This window comes from Carassius carassius, chromosome 34 (assembly GCF_963082965.1).
Source record: "Carassius carassius chromosome 34, fCarCar2.1, whole genome shotgun sequence".
Lineage (NCBI taxonomy): Eukaryota > Metazoa > Chordata > Actinopteri > Cypriniformes > Cyprinidae > Carassius > Carassius carassius.
Window position 1 is genome coordinate 6429995 of NC_081788.1, and position 24333 is coordinate 6454327.

At 42.3% G+C, this 24333-nt stretch overlaps 1 protein-coding gene and 1 long non-coding RNA gene across 2 annotated transcripts in view; both read right to left on the bottom strand.

The window, feature by feature from the left end:
- Positions 1 to 24333, bottom strand: part of LOC132115385 (phosphatidylethanolamine-binding protein 4-like) — a 164896-nt gene that overhangs the window by 103429 nt on the left and 37134 nt on the right. The gene's annotated exons all lie outside the window — the stretch shown is intronic.
- On the bottom strand, positions 5843 to 7382 carry LOC132115386 (uncharacterized). The gene is made up of 2 exons (XR_009425478.1): positions 7197 to 7382; positions 5843 to 6492 (listed from the first exon to the last, which is right to left on the bottom strand). It is a non-coding gene; the product is annotated as an uncharacterized LOC132115386 (long non-coding RNA).

Here is a 24333-nt window from a genome sequence, read left to right on the forward strand (position 1 = left end):
GAAAATATGACGATATGACGTTAGCAAATATTAGCGATTTTTTGCAAACATTTCTTTGAGTAACATGATTTTACGATAGGACACAGGAGACGAGAGATCCAATTGCAGTGTGTTTATTGGGTAATCCAAAATTCAAAATCCAAAACAAGCAGGGGTCAAAACCATGAAATCAGTCAGGAACAAGACAAACAGGAAACAAGAAACTAGAAAACACAAGGAACGCGAGGAAACTGGATGACAGAAATTAAGGACTCCATGACACAGACAGAAAACAGACCGGTTTATATAAACAGGACAATGACGATGAAAGTGAAGACAGGTGAGGGCAATTAACAGGTGTGCCATTACCGTGATGAAGGGACAAGGCTTTGTGGGAAATGTAGTGCCTGCGGTGAGGTGCCTATGGGGAAGTGGGACCACTAGTGGACACCCAGGGAAACACATACCACTGTGACATTACCCCCTCCTCTACGGAGCAGCTACCAGATGCTCCACCTGAACAAAAGAGCAAACCAGGGAACACAGAGACCAAGAGAGAGGTGGACTGGTGGAGGATAAGTGGGAGGGATGGAGGGCCAGATCCACAGAGGGAAACAGAGACAGGAAGTGCAAAAAATAAAAACAAAACAACAACAAGGAGACCAGGAGGGAGGAAGACCGGCGGAGGATAAAGGAGAGGGACGGAGGGCCAGGTCCATAGAGGGAAACAGAGACAGGAAGTGCAAACAACAAAAACAAAACAACAACAAGGAAACCAGGAGGGAGGTGGACCAGCGGAGGACCAGGGGGAGGGACGGAGGGCCAGGTCCATAGAGGGAAACAGAGAAAACACCAAAAAAACAAGAAACAAAACACAAGACCAGGAGGGAACAGAAAGTTCGGGGCCCAGGGCCGAGCCGACAGGGCAAGTATCCCGGGTGGATCAGGTGGAACTGAAGCCGTGCGGTCGAGACAGAAGCCCACCAGGGCGGCGCAGAAGACCACCACATCCGTGCAGTCGAGACAGAAGCCCACCAGGGCGGCACAGAAGACCACCACAGCCATGCGGTTGAGACTGAAGCCCACCAGGGCGGCACAGAAGACCACCACAGCCGTGCGGTCGAGACAGAAGCCCACCAGGGCGGCGCAGAAGACCACCATAGCCGTGCGGTCAGGACAGGAGCCCACCAGGGCGGCGCAGAAGACCACCACAGCCGTGCGGTCGGCACAGGAGCCCACCAGGGTGGCGCCGAAGACCACCACAGTGGGATCGATGGCACAGGAGAGCAAGTCTGGTTAGGTAAGTCTGAAATAGAGAAGATGAACAGGTTAAGGGTGGCCTCCGTGGGCCTGAGGAGATGGTAGATGGTCTCCATAGCCATGACAGGGCAGGCGGTGAGTTCCTGGATGGCCTCCGTGGCCAAGACATGATAAGTCGAGCGCTCAGAGAGTTCGGCTGAAACGTGACGAGGCTCTGGAAGTTCCACAGAGACGTGGAGAGGCTCTGGTAGTTCAGCAGAGACGTGGAGAGACTCTGGTAGTTCAGCAGAGACATGGAGAGACTCTGGTAGTTCAGCAGAGACGTGGAGAGGCTCTGGTAGTTCAGTAGAGACGTGGAGAGGCTCTGGTAGTTCAGCAGAGACGTGGAGAGACTCTGGTAGTTCAGCAGAGACGTGGAGAGACTCTGGTAGATCCGTGGTGTTTTGACTGGATTCAGGAAGATCAACGGTGACTTGACTCTGCTAATGAAGCTGGCCTGGCGGCCACCTTGTGCTGTGGCACTGGGCTGGCGGCCATCTTGTGCCGTGGCGCTGGGCTGACGGCCATCTTGTGCAGTGGTGCTGGGCTGGCGACCACATTGTGCAGTGGTGCTGGGCTGGCGGCCATCTTGCGCCGTGGCGCTGGGGTGGCGACCACCTTGTGCTGTGGCGCTGGGCTGGCGGCCATCTTGTGCAGTGGTGCTGGCCTGCGACCACATTGTGCAGTGGCGCTGGGCTGGCGGTCCTCCTGTCTGTAGACCCTGGTCTAGAGTCGGCCATCCCACCTGGAGAGACAGGTGTTGCTGGGCTATCTCACTGAGACCAATGTTGCAGGTACAGTATGAAACCCCAAAAATCAAAGACCTCCAGCTCATTCATTTCACTCTCCAGCACGGGGTTGTCCAAACAGACGTTAAAAAAGTCTTTCTAGGCTGCATCATTATATCCCAACCCCACAGCCAAGGTCCAGAACTCTTGTGCCACACCAGCCACCTCATTCCCCCTTTGACGGAGGGTGGTTAATTTAAGGAATTTTCTCCTCCGCTCCTCCATGCTGGCTGGGGAACGGACACAAATTCCCACACCGCTGGATCTGATCTTGATGGAGTCCTTCTGTTACGATAGGACACAGGAGACGAGAGATCCAATTGCAGTGTGTTTATTGGGTAATCCAAAATTCAAAATCCAAAACAAGCAGGGGTCAAAACCATAAAATCAGTCAGGAACAAAACAAACAGGAAACAAGAAACTAGAAAACACAAGGAACGCGAGGAAACTGGATGACGGAAATTAAGGACTCCATGACAGACAGAAAACAGACCGGTTTATATAGACAGGATAATGACGATGAAAGTGAAGACAGCTGAGTGCAATTAACAGGTGTGCAATTACCGTGATGAAGGGACAAGGCTTTGTGGGAAATGTAGTGCCTGCGGTGAGGTGCCTATGGGGAAGTGAGACCACTAGTGGACACCCAGGAAAACACAGACCAGACACAGTGACACATGACCATTAATATGAACTCACAATTGAATGTAACATAAAACAAATTATTACTTTTGGTTAAAATCTTTATTTATGCCAAAAAAACTTGCTGTAACAGCCATGTTGCCGAGATAATTCATACCCCTTCGTTTGAAGTGTGGTCCCGAAAAATCTTTGTTTGAAGGGCTATCTGGCCCTTTCCCTTACCCCTACCTCTCCAACCAAAAGAGAATCGAGACACCCTAGGGTGGGGAAAGGGGAAGGGCTAAGGGGTAGAATTGGGATTGGGCCTTAGTTTGCCACTAAGAAGGTGATTAGCTACACCTGACTGAGTTAACAAGTCATTTTTAGGAGGTGGTGATTTTTTTTTCCTCTGACATGTTGATTTTATATCTTTTACTTGAATGTTATAAGTTGCACTGTAAATAAAACTTTGTCCATCTTCATTTCAGGCTGCAAAGCAACAAAATGTTTCTCACTGTTTGTGGCAAATAAGAACAAATTAAATAAGATTGTTAATATGGCTAGAAAAGATTGCAGGTAAACAGCAACATAGTATGATATTATGAGAATCTTGAGTTGTGAGAAAAAGCCATGTAATTCTTTGAGATGCATCACACCATCTTTATGGTGAACATATGAGTTGTTATCTGGTCGGAGGTATAGGGTACCTGTCACGCTCGTCAGCTGGAGTGCCCATGAACTTGAGTAGAGGGCACTCCACTCAGGACTCACTCAGGACCCATTTCCAACTCCATTTCCCAGAATCCTGTGCTTAGGGTTAATCACTACCAGGTGTTCCCCCATTACCACTCCCCTATATAAACTGTGTTTGGACTCTCAGGGGGCTTTCACATTGGCAGTTTAGTGCGGAATGGGGCTATCACTAATCACTAATGTGAATGCCATCATTGGACCCTGGTGCGTACTGGGGTAATGAACCCTAGATTACCTGGAGAAGGTGGTATGAGTTCGGTTGCTCCCGAGCTGTGGCACAGTTCGCGTGAATGGGCAAGCAACACGGACTCGGGTGCGCACTTGTTCAGGAAGTAAAAGTATCCCACGCATGTGTAACACTGTCGATATCATTGTTTCCTCAACACACTAGAGAGCCGAGGTTGATTCCTAAAAGTCTAAATTAGATTGATTAAAATTAAATAACGTAAGGTGACTGCAAACGTACATGGGTTCGATACAACTATTGAGTGTGAAAGCAGACCAACGCTGTGGGCGGCGCCGGGAACAATCGCGCTCGGACTCGGACTGCTCCAACCTCTGCTTGTTACTGTTTCTGATTCTGGATATCCCTGCTGTTTTCTCTGATCATTGCCTGTTTGACCATTCTCTTTATTTAACCACTGCATATGGATCCGAACGTCTCTGACTCCTTGTTACAGAACCGCTACTATGTACTGCCCATGCACAAAGATCATTTAAAAGATCACTGTCAATTATCGCAATTTCAGATTGAGTCACGCATTTCAATACAGTCATCAATCCTGAAACTTTTCAGTGTGAATTCACAACCAACTTTGTTGTATTGAGAAGATTCTGACTTAAATGGCCTCTGATTGTTCATTGCGTTCACATGCTCTACAAAAACGGCTGTGATTGGCTAAAATACTCAAAGCTCCAACAAGTAAATATGTATGTAAAAACACATTTGAAAGCAGCCGTACATCTGCAGGTATCAGAAATACCTGAATTTATTACAACACCATGATATATAAGGCTATATATTTACTTTTTTCAATTATATAACGATCAAGCAGTTTAATTAGCTATACGTATATACTGTACATTCTGAGTGTACTGTACAGTATGTATGCAGGTAAGGTCAGATTCAGTCTCATGACAACACATGTAATATTTACTTTTAAAAACAGTGTGATACTTGCATATTTTAAATATATATATATTTTAATTTAAATTGCTGCACACTTGTCTGCTAAACTTTAATTGTAAGCATTGCATTACTATAAATGTGTCTTTAATTGCTTTTTACAAACTGACTGACAAGTTGTAATTATATTCTGTGGTAAGTGACAGCATGCCAACGATACTGCTAATAGAGCCAATGTTGTATTCAAATGCAAGAATATTCCTTTAATAATTTGATGGTGAATGATGGTGAACAGGTCCAAACTTTTATTTGTTATTCTGGTCTCAACAATCATATTATTGTAACATCAATACACTCCTGACATTAGGACCTATTTTCAGTGTTTCCCCTAATAAATGTGGAGAAAGCACATGCAGTATGTGGGTGTGTGTCGCTGGTGTAGAGAATATATGTGTGTATATGTATAATTAATGTTCATTTAGACAGATGGAGGAAGCAAATGCAGTGGAAAGAGAGAACAGGGAGGGAAGGTGTGAAGAGATGCAGTCTTCCCCCCACCAGCTGGGGCAGGGTATGGCTTAGGTTTACTCAAAAACAACATCATATTTGTGGTCTTTCATGAACAACTTCTGACCGTTGGTGGATATCATCCATGTTTAATGTACCAGACTTGAATCAGAATGGACCAGCATGCCCTAGAAATCACTCAGAACACATTAACACGCATCACACAGCAACATATTTCCACATCACCCTTCTGAAGAAAGACCAACACTCAAAATTAAGTATTTACAAAGTTAAAGTCACTTTGATTGTGATATACTTTTAGAGATTTCACTGTGATGTTCTATAATTATATATTATATTCTATAATATTCCAGTGTTCGAGGCCAGCAAAATTTTGGGGTCATGAAACTGGATTTGGAGACTGGTCCAGGGTTTTTGTTGTGTGTAAAACCACAGCCCAATTCTATGTTGGGCATTGGCTCCAGCAGCAGTCCCAATGAAAAAGAGTATCTGAGTCATATCCAATATATATATATATATATATATATATATATATATATATGTATTTAATTACAGCCGTTACCGTCGAAACCTACCTCTCCCGCTTAGCGCCTCCTGCTGGCAGAAAATTTACTCGCGGAGCGCCGCCACCAATTAAGTGTAAGGATGTGGGAAACAGTTAATTGCTACGTTAAAATGAACTAAAATTGAGCTAGGCATTAAACCTACAAATTTTGTTCATTTTAAATATCACTTTTACACACAAATAATAATTATCAAAAGGAAAATATTTATTAAAAACAAGAGAAAAGTCAAAAAGTAACATGTAAGAAGAAATGCAGAAAAGGATGGTATTAACAGCTACAGAGTTCATAAAGCATTGAACATTTGTTGAAAATAACTTAAGATCAAATTGGACTTTGTTCAATTGTATATATTGTATAAAAATATACAAAAACACTATTATACAATAAATTTACAATTAGTTAGGTTCTTTACGAACTATTCTGGCATGACAGTACACAAATAAATCACAACATTAACTCTGATATTATAACATTTAACAGACGTGTGTGTGTCTGTGTGTGTGTGAAAGAATGTGAGCATGTGTATGAATGACAGAGTGTAAACTCTTCTACTAAACAACACAGAACAAGCATTTAACATTGTTTTTACAAATTATACACTTACAGTTTGTTTCATAGTCCATGAATACAGATCATGCATTCTGTCAATTTCAATGATCTCTTCAGAATAATTGATGTAGTCATGAAGAAGCCCCTTCAGCACGTGTGACATCTTCTACATCATCCAGGGCAGCGTCCTCATTTAAAACCACTGCTGCATCAGTTTAGGGGAAAGGACGTTCTCTTCTTTGACCAGCATTCATCCAGTCACCGCCTGTTCTTCATCAGCTGCCTAAAAAGAGAAACACATTTGAAAAAATAAAACATTTAATTAAACTATCCATTTTCAGGTAGAGGTGTATTCACATCCGTAAGGATAGGTAAATATTCTGTGTTAAAGTTTCAACACTTTGTGTGGCTGTTTAATGTCTCTGTCTACCACAGCGCTCCTGAAGGCTATAATGGCAGCACTAGTGAGAGGGCATGTCATATTGTTTGAATAAATATATTGCTTTCAGAAAGCTTCTTTACTGAAACATTAAAACAGTCATGACATTCACATACCTCACAAATGTTCATGTGCATAGATGGCTGCTCGTCAAACGGTTAGTTCACCAAATAATAAAAATGGTCATAATTTACTCTCTTCATGTTGTCCCAGACCCATACAAACTCTGCTCATGTTTGGAAAACAAATAAATATATTTAATATTCTCTTAATTTTTGTCCTCCATTGCTATTCTGGGAGACCAGTATTTTATTTTGAACATACATGTTTGCTATCATATAATTTAAGATTTATTCATATATAAATATCAGAATGAATTACTTACACAATAACTCTATTTATGAGGCTTGAAAATACTGATTATCTAGACTATAAATGGATTAACAAAATTATGAGAAAATGAAAAATATGTTCATTTCAAAATATTCAAGTCTTATAGGTTTGGAATGACATGAGGGCAAGTAAATGATTTTTTGTTTGAAATTTACCTTTAAGAGGGAAGACCAAGAATGATGACTCTCCAAATCAGACAACTCCAAAGTTGGTTTTAGTTCTGCAATGAACAACACAGACATCAGTGGTTTTAATGAAATGAGCACGTAATCACACTGTTGTTGCATCAAAATGTGAAGTAAACCGACAGGAGACAACAGAAACATTTATTTTCTAAAAATAACTTACATAAAATCTCAAAAGAATGATGCTCTCCCATGTCTGGCTTTTAACATCTACAAAAACAAAAAACAAACATTATTTTACTCTTAGTAAAAAAACAACAACAACGGATAACATGAAATTATGAAGTTTACTTGCCTGAGAAGAGAAAACCACCTCCTCCTCACACAAGCAGACTTCTGTGTCCTTAACTCCGGTTAGTTTGAGTTCTGCAAAGAGGGACATCAATGGTTTCAATAAAATATGTACATATAATCACACTGTTGTTGCATCAAAATGTGAAGTAAACGGGCAGGAGACAACAGAAACATTAATTTTCTAAAAAAAAAAATAAAATAACTCACATCAGTCTCAAAAGAATGAAGTTATCTTGTATCTGGATTTCAACATCTACAAAACAAACATTATTTTAGTCTTAGTAAAAATAAAGATAACTTGATGTTATTCTGAAGTTTACTCTCCTTAAACCTGTCTGTCCCTCTCTTCAGAAGAACACATCCTCCTCCTCAGCATGTGAAAATTAATACTACAAGATCTACAATACTTAAGCAGTTTATTTAATCTCAAGTCTCAATGAAATACTGACATTTTCTCTTTCAGTGATGCTCAAAAATGCTGCCTATCTAGGCAGCTTACTAGGTTTTGAAACAGCCGACTCTTGCTGAAGAAGCTCATTCTCTCAACTAGCCCAACCGGATGATACACTGCACTGTTTTCGTACGCATTAATATTGTTGTATTTAATTCCAAAGATAAGGATTCACCAGTATTTGTATGTGTAAGTGTAATTTTTTTTTTTTTTTTTTTTTTTTTGTGGTTGAGGGAACACGTGGGGAAAAGTCCCCTGTTCAACACTGTATCACTGAAAGAAATCTCGGCTCGCAAACTTTTACACTATCAACAAACGAACGCACAGTGTTTTTAATACATCGCTTTTACGCGTCTCGTCACGCCAGAGCTGTCAAACATGTGTAGTGATACAAGGTTGTTTCTACATAACAACTTACAACCCTCTACAATTGAATCGCCATTGGCTAGTAATTATTTTAGTTTACTCGCCAGTCAGTAAAGCTTTAAAATAATCAAGTATCATTTAAGAATAGAACTTTAGTAATTAGAAGTAAACTTGATAACCATGTTTGAATGCTCATTAGTCGTTTTAACTGAACATTTTAACTGGATTGGTGGTGGTGCTTTTTTGGTCATTCAGTGTTTCTGTAGAAAAAAAAATTGGGAAAAAAACCTTACAAAACTCCTGATAAGATAATAATAATAATACGATTCCTACTAATAAAAACTATAAAAACACATTAAGGATTACTAAGGATTAATGAGCTGCTGGATTCATGCATATTAATTAGGTTTTGTGTGTTCGCTGGAATTGATTTGCTGAAATCAAAACATGGACGATAATAGGTGAGCACCAGCCAACGAGATTGCCGTTCGCGCATTATCTCCACCCACTACCAGAAAACCCAGCTGTTCTTAAAAGCTGAAGTCTTCCATATTCCGTTATTTTGACATGAAAATACAACAAATAATATTATTTAAATGTAGCACGTCAACCCCCCCCCCCCTCTCTATGTGAGAAACCGACGGCGATTTGTGCTCCTTAACACTAGAGTTTACGGTACATTATACAGGTGCGTTGCAGATCCATTGAGGAAAAAAAGCACAGATCGTCTGACGGAGAGTCAGATCAGTGTTGCCAGATGTACGATAATTATCGTATTTGTACGATAATTTTTTACGTCTGTACGATGTACGATCAATAATGAAAAAAAAAATCCCTTAATGTACGATAATTTCAGAATTCTATGAAAATTTAAATGAGGGTAGTTGCAGTCATATCGCTTCTTTACTCATACACGAAATCGGCTCATTACAGACACTCTAAATGGGTTCGTGTGCACCTCAGGGTGTGTTAAGAATGCAGGAGTGTGCCCTGCTTTAAAGCCAACGAGCACTAGTTGCGGTCCATGACAGCAAGAACCCCTTCAACATCTGGCAACACGCAGGATTCTGATGAAAGCAGCTCAGATGTGGAGTTAACTGCACCACGCAGCAACAACTAAATTCCTTCTTCACTGGACGCGACAAAACAAGTGTTAAAAATCATTTTAATCTGATTTAATATGCGCCGCAACGGAGACAGTCACTGAAAATAATGGGATAGTATTTTGTCTCACTGCTTCCGTCCAACAATACACCTTGTTATCTATTGTGGTAATTTGCAGGTCGTGTCAAAATGTTGTTGGTTTAGAATAGATAAATAACTCTTTTGACTCGTGTACGATAATTTTCTTCCAGATACGATAATTTTGGACTTCTGGTACGATACTTGGACATTTCCAATCTGGCAACACTGAGTCAGATAGTGTTCGCGAGTGAAAATATCTGTGCTAAACTTAGCCTCCAACTAACACACTGGTGAGTAAAATCAGAGAATTTATTAGCCATTGGATAATATTAGACATCATTTAGTTGCCAGAAGGAAGATTTAGTCACATATGAGAGTGATTTACTCGCAATGTAGAGGGCTACTAGCCACAGAGCTAACTTCTGAAAAAGTACTTGAAGACTGGAAATAAAATGCATCCCCCAGACAGCAGTTATTAGACAAGCGACCGATAATACTGTTTGTTAGTTTGCTTATTATGCCGTTAAAAACAATAAGATAAACACAAACTGTCCATATAATCTAAAATGTTGCAGAATGCTGGAGGAAAATGAACTTACCGGGGTTTGACAGAGACGTGACAGTATGCGGAAACTTGTTCGCGATAACAAATTCAACTCTTCACGCGATCTTGTATATCATGAGCACGTCCTATAAAATGTACTGTAAATAACCAACAAATATATCACTCCGCCGGCGGCACTAACTTCAGTAGGTGAAGCGAGTTTACCCACCACACACAAACTCACCCGCATTTGGCTGGTGGCGGGTGCTAATTTCCATCCCTGGTCTACATTCGACCTGGCACTGCTGTCTTCATCTTTCTTCATCTGTGGTTTTCCTAGTTTGTGATTGGTCAACTCCAGATAGATCAACAAATCGGCTCGTTCAAAACAAAAGTAGCTCACAAACTTTTTAGACATGTTTAAAAATGATCGGGAGGTCGGGAATTTCTGGTAAGGCACTCTGCTCGGATCATAATTCCTCGCACATGATACGAGCTGCGACCATACGAGCATATGCGATTTCCACACGATTGAAAAAAAATTGCATGGAAACTCTTACAACAGCAAAAAAATCCCACGGTGTATGCCACCTTTAAAAAAATTCATAAAAAAATGAGTTGCCAGGATGATATAAAGAAAATGTATACATGTGTGTAACAAAGTTCAAGGTTCAGGGTACTACAAGGAAGCGAGAACAGGCAAACATAACTTTAATAACAAAATAAACATAAACAACAATATGAAAATAAGTTGCATCCACCTCACGACGGACTTCAGTGTGTATCTGTCTCTCTGTGTTTGCGCTCTGGAAAGCATAGAAGAATTCTAGTTACAACGTGTTTTACAAGCATTGAACATTGTAGCCAATCACAGACATATCTGTTGATTTCTTGAATGCAACGGCCAATCAGAGGTGTTTCAGAATCCACTCACCACTCAAAACATTTGTTTTCAGTCCTGAATTCTGCAGGCTAATCATCTCATTATAACAAAGAAAGTGCAGACACAATGTAAAAAAAAAAAAAAGATTTATTGTGCAGTGTTGAGATATTCATTGAGATCTTCAGAGATTGCGATAAACTGAAATGAGTTACAGCTCAGTGATTATTACTGCTAAAGCTCAGTGATTAGATTATATATTGGATATAATCCATTCAGAATTTAAATAAAAGTTTTGTTTTTCATGCTGCTAAGAAGACCAATGTAGTGAACATTAAACATAGAAACATATTACATATAAATGAGGGATTTCTTCTTGAAATTGCTTGATTGACATGGTGAAAATCATAACAATGGACTGGGCAAAATATTATGTCAAAATAGAATTATATGAAAGCTAAAGCAACCTCACTAAGTTCAGAAGCACCCTCAGTGATTGATTTTGGAACAGAAAGCATCTTTCCAGAGCTCCTCCATGGGATTTGAGACATTCGCTCAACCGGCCCTGCCCTACTTCACTATATATATACATACACACATGTAAGGGATGAAAAAAACTATTTTAATCCACGATGTGGAGGCCAAGAACCACCCAATGCCAAGCAAATTACCTCTTATACTGTATACTAGACTTGAAGACTAACTATTTTATCAAAATCAATTTTACAGTACTATAGACAATCCTGAACATTTATGGGTTCACATTTGGGCATCACACCAGACCACCAATGAAAGCTCACATCAGGGGTTCTCATTCCTGCCTGGAGGTCTTTTAAAGACTACAGTATGATAGGAGCTGATTGATGTGTATGTGTTATAGTGAGAAACAGCAAATATGGAGCATAGAATGTGCAACACAGCAGGTTTGTGAACATACAGCACTGCGTCTGAGACATGAACAGTAGCCTCACCCATCTGACTTTAGTCATGGCAGTCAATGCAATGTTGCAATCTCAAATCTATGATATTTCTCTCACTTATTCAATTGTGAAAATTAAAATCAATAGCTTCTACCTGTCACACACCAGGACTTATTTTGTGTGTTTTTTCCCCTGTGACCCAGTTTCTGTCTTCCGTGTGTGGTTTTGATTAGTTCCCAGGTGTGTCTAGTCATTTCCCCATGTGTTCCATGTCCCTGTTAATTTAGTCATGCCATCCACCTGTGTTTCCCCAATTATCCCTTCTATAAAAGCCTTGTCCTTTCAGTTCTGTTTTGTCGGGTCTACTCGTCTAAATGTCAACTTGTCTACTTGTCACCTGTTACTTGCCACTTGCCTCTTGCCACCTGTTATTTACGACTTACCTTGTTTATGTTTTATTTAATAAATCCTTGTTTCGTTTATCCCTCGGCTCCGTGTTCCTTCCAGCAGCATAAGCCGTGACAGAAGACCCGACCAGAAAAAGTTAAAAACTGCGTGTTTTCCCTCCGTTTTGTTTTCCTTTTTTTTTCACAGTCTTTTTTCTTTCCGTAGTGTTTCATGGATCCCCTCTATCGCCCCGAATACCTCCTCCTCCTGCTGGAGCAGGAGGGACTGTCTCTCGAGGACCATACCAGACGGTTTCTCTGGCTAGCTAATGCCACCAGCTACCCGGACCACGCGCTCTGCACCTTTTATCACGCCAGCCTGAACCCTAGGTGCAGAGCGTTGTCGCCCGAAGATGGTCCTCGGGAGGATTTCGCCGCATTTATAGAGTGGAATCTGGTGAGAAATGGGTCACCTCTCACGGTCGGCCCAATGGAGGATCTCGCCAGGTCCACTCTGGACCCAGAGCCCAGCCTACAATCTCCCCACGGTACGAGGCATAAGCCCGTGCCCACCGATGACGGAGAGCCAGAGAGCAACCCGTCAGATCAGGTGCGAGAGCCGGCGACACTGCCCACCATGAGGGAGCAGAATGTGGAGCGCCAAATGGGTCAAAATGAGGGGGTTTCCGATTCACCTTTGCCAGATCCTCTGTTAAGCCCAGGAAGGGCTCCTGATCCTCCTGTAAGCCCAGGACGGGCTCCTGATCCTCCTGTAAGCCCAGGACGGGCTCCTGATCCTCTGTTAAGCCCAGGACGGGCTCCTGATCTTCCGTTAAGCCCAGGACGGGCTCCTGATCCTCCTGTAAGCCCAGGACGGGCTCCTGATCCTCTGTTAAGCCCAGGAAGGGCTCCTGATTCCCCGTTAAGCCCAGGACGGGCTCCTGGTCCTCTGTTAAGCCCAGGACGGGCTCCTGGTCCTCTGTTAAGCCCAGGACGGGCTCCTGTTCCCCCGTTAAGCCCAGGACGGGCTCCTGTTCCCCCGTTAAGCCCAGTACGGGCTCCTGTTCCCCCGTTAAGCCCAGGACGGGCTCCTGTTCCCCCGTTAAGCCCAGGACGGGCTCCTGTTCCCCCGTTAAGCCCAGGACGGGCTCCTGTTCCCCCGTTAAGCCCAGGACGGGCTCCTGTTCCCCCGTTAAGCCCAGGACGGGCTCCTGTTCCCCCGTTAAGCCCAGGACGGGCTCCTGTTCCCCCGTTAAGCCCAGGACGGGCTCCTGATCCCCCGTTAAGCCCAGGACGGGCTCCTGATCCCCCGTTAAGCCCAGGACGGGCTCCTGATCCCCCGTTAAGCCCAGGACGGGCTCCTGATCCCCCGTTAAGCCCAGGACGGGCTCCTGATCCCCCGTTAAGCCCAGGACGGGCTTCTGATCCCCCGTTAAGCCCAGGACGGGCTCCTGAACCCCCGTTAAGCCCAGGACGGGCTCCTGAACCCCCGTTAAGCCCAGGAAGGGCTCCTTAACCCCCGTTAAGCCCAGGAAGGGCTCCTTAACCCCCGTTAAGCCGAGGACGGGCTCCTGAACCCCCGTTAAGCCCAGGACGGGCTCCTGAACCCCCGTTAATCCCAGGACGGGCTCCTGATCCCCCGTTAATCCCAGGACGGGCTCCTGATCCCCCGTTAAGCCCAGGACGGGCTCCTGAACCCCCGTTAAGCCCAGGACGGGCTCCTGAACCCCCGTTAAGCCCAGGACGGGCTCCTGAACCCCCGTTAAGCCCAGGAAGGGCTCCTTAACCCCCGTTAAGCCCAGGAAGGGCTCCTGATCTTCCGTTAAGCCGAGGACGGGCTCCTGATCCTCCGTTAAGCCCAGGAAGGGCTCCTGATTCCCCGTTAAGCCCAGGACGGGCTCCTGGTCCTCTGTTAAGCCCAGGACGGGCTCCTGGTCCTCTGTTAAGCCCAGGACGGGCTCCTGATCCCCCGTTAAGCCCAGGACGGGCTTCTGATCCCCCGTTAAGCCCAGGACGGGCTCCTGAACCCCCGTTAAGCCCAGGACGGGCTCCTGAACCCCCGTTAAGCCCAGGAAGGGCTCCTTAACCCCCGTTAAGCCCAGGAAGGGCTCCTGATCTTCCGTTAAGCCGAGGACGGGCTCCTGAACCCCCGTTAAGCCCAGGACGGGCTCCTGAACCCCCGTTAATCCCAGGACGGGCTCCTGATCCTCCGTTAAGCCCAGGACGGGCTCCTGATCCCCCGTTAAGCCCAGGACGGGCTCCTGAACCCCCGTTAAGCCCAGGACGGGCTCCTGAACCCCCGTTAAGCCCAGGACGGGCTCCTGAACCCCCGTTAAGCCCAGGAAGGGCTCCTTAACCCCCGTTAAGCCCAGGAAGGGCTCCTGATCTTCCGTTAAGCCGAGGACGGGCTCCTGATCCTCCGTTAAGCCCAGGACGGGCTCCTGATCCTCCGTTAAGCCCAGGAAGGGCTCCAGCCCCAGAGCTTACTCCAATGCCTGCTCCTCCAAAATTCCCACCCACTCCTGCCTCCTCCTCCGCTGTCGTCTGGCTGCCCCTCTGCTCGCCCTCAGCCTACCATCATTGTGGTGCGAGCTCAGCGGGACCGCCATCCTACAGCGACGCCTTGGTCGGCGTCTCCGTCACCTCCGCCTCCAGCCTCTGAGGCCTGGACTCCGCCTCGGCCCGTTGACCCGTCGGCTCCACCATGGCTCCTAGCGCCTTCCTCTCCGCCGTGGCCCGGCAGTCCGCAGGCTCTGCCTGGCTGCCTCGTCCCTCCTGCTCCGCCTTGGTCTGGCGTCGTCCATCCTATGTCTCGGGACTCCACTCCTCCGGCTTCGCCTCATCCCTCCGTCCCTCCGGCTCCGTCAGGCTCCTTCATCCCCTCGGCTACACCTCAGTCCTCGGTCACTCTGGCCTCACCGCGGCCTTCCGGATCCACATCGCCGCGTCAGTCACCAGAGCCATCAGTTCCGCCTAGGACCTCCGGCTCCTCCCCGTCACCCTGGCTCTTCGGCTCTCCGTCTCCGCCTCGGGCTCCTCCTCCACTTGCTCCGTTGCCGTGGGTCGAGTCCCTGGAGTCGGTGACCATTCCTCCTCCATGGCTCCTTCCTCCGTCGGCCCCACCTTGGGCCGTTATGGCTGTGGCCTGGGTCCTGCTGGGTACCTCCTGCTTCAGATCCTTCCTGTCTCCTCCCTGGCTCCTCCCTCCGTCGTCTCCTCCCTGGCTCCTTCCTCTGTGGTCCCTGTCTGCTGGCCCCCTCCTGGGAGGCTGTCCTCCACCGGAACCTCCTCCCAAGTTCCCACCCACGCCTCCCTTTGTTGTTTCTACGGTGCGAGGACGAACCTACCGGGAGGGGGGGAGTACTGTCACACACCTGGACTTATTTTGTGTGTTTTTTCCCCTGTGACCCAGTTTCTGTCTTCCGTGTGTGGTTTTGATTAGTTCCCAGGTGTGTCTAGTCATTTCCCCATGTGTTCCATGTCCCTGTTAATTTAGTCATGCCATCCACCTGTGTTTCCCCAATTATCCCTTCTATAAAAGCCTTGTCCTTTCAGTTCTGTTTTGTCGGGTCTACTCGTCTAAATGTCAACTTGTCACCTGTTACTTGCCACTTGCCTCTTGCCACCTGTTATTTACGACTTACCTTGTTTATGTTTTATTTAATAAATCCTTGTTTCGTTTATCCCTCGGCTCCGTGTTCCTTCCAGCAGCATAAGCCGTGACACTACCAAAAATAAGTAATTAATATGATATTCTAAAATAATTGTTGAAACTGTGGGCTAGCTTTAAGGACCCATCTTAACGAATGCAATTAGAATTCTGCCATCTTTGCACATGGGCACTAGTTACGCATTACTTTTTAAGAGCCAATAATTATGGAAATGGGATTATTACAGTAACAAACTGTGACAAACGAGTAGATAATCAAGAAATGGGAAAATAAGCAGAAAGAGAAAGAGTAGCTAAAATGAAGAGATAAAAGAATTACAGAGAAAAAAAGGCCCTATTGTGAGTTTAAAAGTTCAAGGTTTATCCCTGAATCCAATACCAAGCAATGTTGTCCATTCAAAAGTCTATAAATATCCATTCTGATTTATCCTTCCCTCTCTTTCCACAGACACACACAGAGGACCATAAACACACACTCAGGGCCAGCAGCTGACGCAACGCAAACAATCCCATATCCCTTTAAGCAGTGAAAACACTTGAACTGGTTGGGTAATTAACAGGTATTTGTGTTGTGATTAAGATACAGAGACAGCTTAAGAATCATCGACTATAGCTTAGTGCAAGGCTAGCCAATCAATGAGTAAACAGGGGGAAATTGGTCCATTAAAAAGAGCACCAGATGAATACAGATCTCAAAAACGGAGAACAATTACAACTAACTTAAAACTCGTGCTTGTCCATGCAACTTTCCACGTTCTTAAAATCTAGCAAACTTAGACAGCACATTTGGGCATTACAGACCCCAATTTGATTGTTAAAATGCACCAATTATTCCAAAAAGAGCTGTTTATTTAGGCAGTTGTAGACTCTGAGACACAGACAAAACAAAAAAAAACTGCATTTCAAAGGGCATGTGTCAATCAACTAACTAGCTTTCCTTTACACAAATCAGTAAATTATGAAGACAAAGGGCACTGATACACAAACATTGGACACTGATAGTTATGAATTGTCATTAGACTGTGTTGGCGAGGCTGACAAGGCTCAGCATTTAAAATGTTACATTTTTGTAATAACATGGTACAACCAATATTCTTATTGTATCCTTTACTATCATGCTGTTTTGTAAAATGTGCTCAAATAAATGATAACTTGAGAGACTGAAGAAGAGTATGTGAATGATAGGGACTGGGAGAAGGAGATAAAAGTAACCATGGTGGAGAAGACGGAGGGAAGAGCCAGGAGCAGGAGGAACCATAGTCCAACCAGGATGAAGCCCCAGGGAGGGCAGAGCCATGGTGGAGAAGGCTTAGATGACACCCTTGGGATAAGAGACTGAGCCTTTGGAGGTGGAGACCCAGGTGGAGCCAAGCAGATAGAGAGCCTGGATGCCACCCAACCTTAAGAGTCACAGGGAGCTTATGAGACACAGGAGAGCTGGACAGAACCAGTTGAGACTGAGGAGACATAGGAGAGCTGGATGGAACCAGTGGAGACCCAGGAGAAAATGGAGGTTCAGGGGAACTAGGAACAAGGAACCTCTCCAAACCAGTCTATTAAGTCCTTTTTAAAACAGTCCATTAGTTCTTCATAATATTCTCCTGTGACTGGTTGCAGCTCACCCTCAGCAGTGAGAGTGTGGATTGGGCTTCCCTCCTAGCCCTAAAACTCCACGAGCACTCCCTCATGTATGTGCAGTGTAGCTGGCTCACACACCTGGTCAGATGCCACTTCAGGCTCAGGTTCTAGGGCGATGATCTGCTCAGTCGCTATTTTATGCACTGGCTCTTGTGTCGCGGCGGGCTCAGGCTCTCCATTTGCGGTGGGGTCTGGCACTTGCTCCGTGCAGCGGGATGACGGCTTGGTGGTCTCTGGATGTAGAGTGGGGCTACCGATTGACGAGCTATTGCAAACAATATCAACAGAGCAGATCATCTCCCCAGAGCCAGAGCCTCAAGACACATCTGGCCAGGTGCATGAGCCAGCAACACCTATATTACTGTGGGAGTCCTCGTGGAGATTAATTGTTTGGGACCCAGCCCACACTACCACCTTTGAAGGTTCGCTGTCGATAAATGAGGAGGATTTTTTACTTCTCCTGTCCCCACTGGTCCATCTCGCCCATCTCTCTTTCATCTCTTGAATCTCCACTGATTCTGCCAGAGCCTCCTTCATTGGCCAACTCCTCATCTCCAGCTTCAAAGAGGGTCTCACTCAGCCTCCCACCCTCCTCTGTCCCTGCCATAAACCTTGTCTCGGTCCCTGCCATGAACCTTATCTTTGCTGGCCCCTGAAAAAACCTCAGCTCACCCTCAGAATGCTATAACCAATAGGTTGGAATGAGCTTTGGGCCCAACAGTGTCCCAGCCCTAACTTCACCATGGCTCCTCCCTCCGGTGACTTCACCGTGGGCCACTGTTCTTCCTGGGCTCTGGCTATATATCTGGCCCCTGCTGAAACTGGCCTACCCCTGGCTCCTCCTACCCTCCACTCACCTATTGGCAAATTACTTGGACTTGTTTTGTTTCTGCCCCTCTCCTGCTCCACGTCCCCCCAGTGGGTCAAACAACTGGATTAATCCAGAAGAATCACATCCACGAACAATGAATTTAAAAGAAGAAAGATAGAATAAGAAGAAAATTTATTGAAAAGTATGGGGAAAAATACAAAGGGATACAAAAGGACAGAAGAAAAAAAGACAAAGTAAGAGGAAAGGAGAGAAGAGCAGAGGTTCGGAGAGGATGGCTGGTATGGGTTGCTATCAGGGCAGAGGATGGGGCCATTCTCAGGGGTCACAGGGGTTTAAGGTCCGAGCAGGGGCAGTAATTGAATCCAGTTTGTGGTGGAAAAAGGGACAGTGGAAATGCAGAGATTATACTGGGACAGGAAACTCACACACAAGTAAACACCTCTGTTACACTCTGTACTCATTTCCCACACTCACACATAGGTGTCTTAAAAGAGAATGTTTAGCATTAGGAAACATGTCCTTTACTGTCAGTGTAGGTCTGTATACCTTAAAGTATCTTGCCTAATTTGTGACTAAAGTATAAAACCTAGCCTAAACCCAGGAAGTGCTCCATCTATTAAAAGCAAAACATTGGCTGACTTATAACTATAGTGAGGTAATAAAAATTGTATTGTGCTTAGTACAACAATCTACTGTAAATCTCTATTTATTCTCATTTATATCGTATATACTGTATATATATATATATATTATTTAAATCTTAAAACCAGAGCTAGTGAAATTTGTTTCAGCAGCTTCAATCATTATTTAATCGCCCTCATGTTGTTCCAGACCCAGTACAGTTATTTTTGTCTCCTCAAATAGCTTTTTTACTAGCTTAAATAAATATTAATATATATAAAATATAAATAAAATAATATAAGGTGCTCTGTGTCATACATAAAAATACAAAACATTATCATGATAACATAACAATAAATGCAATAAAACTGCAATAAACATTACTTTAACAACATTAGACATAACACAATGTCTAATGTTCATAGCGCATAGCTGATAACAAATGGCTAAGAAGAAACAGTTATTTCAATGAAAGAATCGTCAAATCAACAGTGAATTCTGGGAATTCCATATAATTTTCCACTTAAAATTATATTACTTTCTTTTAAATTTCGGTTTTGGAAGTAAATTTTTTATTTTTACATGAAATGTCCCATTTGATCCGTTATTTTATTATTATTATTATCATTATTTTATCATACAGTAACCAATCACAGCTGTCAAGTTTAATAGGCAATCGTTAAAAAATGTCACAACAAAGGCTGTTATGCCAGGTTTGAAATCAATGTATTTAAAAGAATATTCTTACTTTGGCAAAAATATTGAAATGTAAATGAAATGTAAAATTATGCTCTGTGCTTCACACAAAAGTGCTTGAATGAAAAAGAGCAGCTAATAATTCTGGAAAATTCCCATTTTCAGTTCTTCAAAGGAATTCCTTTTTTTTTTTTTGACCGGTTTTGAACAACATGACTGATTATAAATTTTTGTAGGAAGTGTCTTGCTCAAGGGCAATATATTCAAGGCTCAAATAACAAATAAAAGTAACATAAAATAACATCATGTACTTTATATTATCTCAAATTTCTGAAATTGGGTCTGAAATTAAAGTATTAGTTCACTTTCAAATAACAATTTCCTGATAATTTACTCACCCCCATGTCTTCAAAGATGTTTACGTCTTTCTTTTTTAAAAGCAAATAAGGCTTTTGATAAAACATTCCAGGATTATTCTCCTTACAGTGGACTTGGACAGTGGTGGACAATTGCTACCAAATGGTTGAAGGTCAAAATGACTTCAGTGCAGCTTCGAAGGGCTCTACATGATGCCAGACGAGGAATAAGTGTCTTATCTAGCGAAACGATCTGTTTTACAGCAGTGGATATATGTTTATGACTCGTTATTACAATGAATCTGGTATGTACTGCATTTATTATGCATGTTTTGATGTGTACTGCTAACACAAATTTAGCAAATACATTCCTTATAAGCTTTCCATCGAAAAACAGTGATCTATCGTCAATGCTATTCAAAAACATTGACACGTGCAAACAAAGAGCGTTCAGTGCACCAGCGTCCAGGTGCATGTTAACAGGTTAATTTCCAAAAGGTTCTGATTTAATTAAATAAATATGATCGCCGCACATTTCAAAGTCAGATCCTGCTGTAAAGCCATTACCATGGAAACTGCTATGTTCTGCTACTCCAAAAGCACCTCCTGTTGGCAGAGGATGAATCTGCATTTTCAACAAGCTCTTCTGCTGTTTTTGTGCAGACCAATGCAAAATTCGACCCATATTTTTACGCAGCAAACACTTAGTTGTAAATATGAACTGGTGGATCAACACCTCTTCCACAAGGATGCTGTGTTTCTACGTGTATTCAGCTTTGATTTGAAATAAAACAGCACGTCCTTGTGGAACGGAGGACACAGAAGAGCATATGCAGCACGGTGATATGGAGTGACACAGAGGAGAGCGTTGACAAATGAATTATTGAATAAAGTCGTTATTTTGGTTTTCTTCACTTACAAAAAGAGTTCCCGTCACTTTATATAACCAATATTGCACATCTGATGGAAGATGGAGTATTCTGATGATGACATTTCATACCTTTTATGGACCTTGACACTGTTATTTACTTGGCAGTCTATGGGACAGTCTCAAGCCTCCCAATTTTCATCCAAAATATCTTAAATTGTGTTCCGAAGATGAACTGAGCTTTTACAGGTTTGGAACGACATGGGGGTAATTGATTAATGACAACATTTTCATTTTGGGGTGGAGAAACCCTTTAATGTCTTAATTTTTCTTCGTGTTGATCCACCATCTTGTTGAAAATGCTGATTCTTCCTCTGCCAGCAGATGATGCTTTTGGAGCAGCAGTTATTTATTTGGCAGTCTAAGGGACAGTCTCAAGCCTCCAGGTTTTCATCCAAAAGATCTTCAATTGTGTTCCGAAGATGAACTGACCTTTTAGGGGTTTGGAACGACATGGGGGTAAGTCATTAATGAAAAAAAAAATCTTTTTATGGTGGAGTATTCCTTTAAGATATATTTATATGTTATTTCATTAATATAATAATTGATTGGTAATAATTGTTTAAATTAACGTAATAATTGATACATTCGGCTCATCCCTTTCCTTAAAAATGGATTAAAGGCTTAAATGTGTGCTGAAAACTTTTTGCTTGTGTGAAAACCTGTAACTGAACTGTAAATAATGGTATTAATTTTATCTGTGCAAATCTTAAAAAGTCTTAAATTTGATGTAAAAATTATGCAGGTATTCAGATTTCATAATAAATATAATTATATATGAAGCTCTGATGTTATGAATGGCTGGTAACTTTAATAGCCAAATTGGCAGGTGAGTGAAAAGATTAATTTCAAACCCTACATATATTACATATAATATATATATATATATTGCTGGTTCAGTGTATATATATATATATATATATATATATATATATATATATATATATATATATATATATATATATATATATATAGTGAACCAGCAACCTTCTGGGTACCTAGTCTTGAGCTTTAACCATTAGGCTACACAATCCATTCCCAAAATACAAAGTTTCCCTTTTGAAGAATAAAAATCCTGTGGACAGTCAGACATATTGTCCACATTTACAAAGATAGTTGCAGATTGTATGTATGCATGATTTTAGCATTTGCAAATGCTCTTGTGTGTATGTGTATGTGGGAGAGAGTGAATGGTCATGGGCTTTCATAAACAGATGTCCTGCCATGCCACCACCCACTGCTGTAACCTGAACTTCATATCATCTTGAGCAAAAAGGCTCTAAAGATGCAAACGCAGCACGTCGAAAAGTGATTACAGTTATTACTGAATGGCTCTGGGTGACATGCGTGTGGTTCGTTAAGTGTTCGTTTCCTGCTATGGCATGGCAGGGGCAGAAGTGGACGCATAGGGCAATCAACATTACAGATGCCACAGTGAAGGGTTAGTACTGCAGAAAAAAACATGTTTTTAAACGTGTTTTTTTTTTGTTATTTTGAAAGCACTGAAATTGAAATTTAGACCAATATAACAAAAATTATTTATTTTCATGTTATAGTGGATATCCAGACCCAGACAAATATTGTGAAATATTAAAGCAATTTCAGATTTCAATATATTCTATTTCAATATATTTTAAAATGTAATTTATTTATGTGATGTAAAAGCTTTTTCTTCAGAAATTATTCTAATATGTTGATTTGATATTCAATTATTATGAATTATTATTGCTGATCAAATAATAATAATGGACATTATTTTTAATATTGAAAACTTTGTTGAATATTTTTGTGGAAACTCTTACAAAAACAAATTTGTAACATTAAAAATGTTTTTACTGTAATTGATAAATATATACATATTAATATATATATATATATACATATATATATAAACTTTTTTTATATTAACTTTCAATATTCACTCAGTATTTTTACATTATTCATTTATTTACATCTAATGTGCTGAGAAATATCTTTATTATGGGCATTTTATGGCACAAGAAACTGTAGCATATTTAGTTCTTTACAAAACACATGGTGAAACTCACCTCAAGCCTCAAAGAAATTCATGCAGACATCACATATGCAAACTCTCTCTTTGTCTTTTCTCACCCTGACTGCTTTATTTAAGATTCTCAGCCTCTCCCAAGGGCTAACCTCACCCTCCAGCCCTAAGACAACTATATTTATCATATTCTGTAGCCCACACACCCTGAGTATAGATGCATACAATTTCTGGGGGGATAGTGGATATTGTTGTTAAAAACACAAAGCGGAGATACTTCAAGAAAAGCGAAGCCAATTTATTATTAACACACAGTTCTCAAACGGATCCAGTAGAGAAGACACCATCTGGACTATGATAAGAAGATGAAATAACAGATTCAAGAGCGATAAAAATCACAGAGCTATGTGAAATATTGTTCTTTTGTTAAAAAAAGTACATTAACACCTTTATGTTGATTGTCTCCATGTGCCCATGTGATCTGATCATAGTTCCAGTGCTTGGCAGAGGCCTGAGAGCTCAAATGTGGCCCCTGTACAAAATTCGCACAAGCTTGTTTACACTATTGCTGATCCAACACCAGTGTTACTAAACCAGAGAGGTCGTGCCTACAAAAAAAAAACCCAAACTGTCAAGTGGACATTTTATTTGTTTGTTTTTAATCAGTGGGAAAAAAAGAAACCATTGTTTATAATTTTATTACAACCACGTTGCAGCTTTACATGATTCATGCAAGATGACAAGTATTTTCAATGCACAGATCACTGCAGTAATCTACAAAGCAGTGGACTTGCACTTATCACTTATCAAGGCTGAATAGACTTCCACCCTTTCACACCAAAAATGAAATTAATACGCCTCCAGCTGAAGAAAGTGTCTCTGCACCTCACTCCAAATTGATCTCAACACAGGAACAGGTCAGTGAAAAAATGTGAAAACAAAGGACTAAAGTAACTAGTGTCACATATTTTCAAAAGCAACCCAGATATTTGATAGTAAATTTAAAAGTAATCACATTACTTATAATGCGTTACCCCCAACACTGGTTGTCATTGCATTAGGGCTGCAACTAACGACTATTTTAATAGTCGAATAAATAAAGAAACTCTATCATTTTTATAAAGGACAGGCACATTTGTTTTATAAGAAAAAATAAATTAAAATCAAGTAAACATTTTCCTCCTGTAAACCAGGGGCAGGCACATTAGCAGCAATAAAACAGTAAAGGATAATGATTTTAAAATCATTTAAGATCATTTAAGATCATCATGAAGATATTTTGTAAATTTCTCAATATTTCGATTTTTTTGCACCCTCAGATTCCAGATTTTCAAA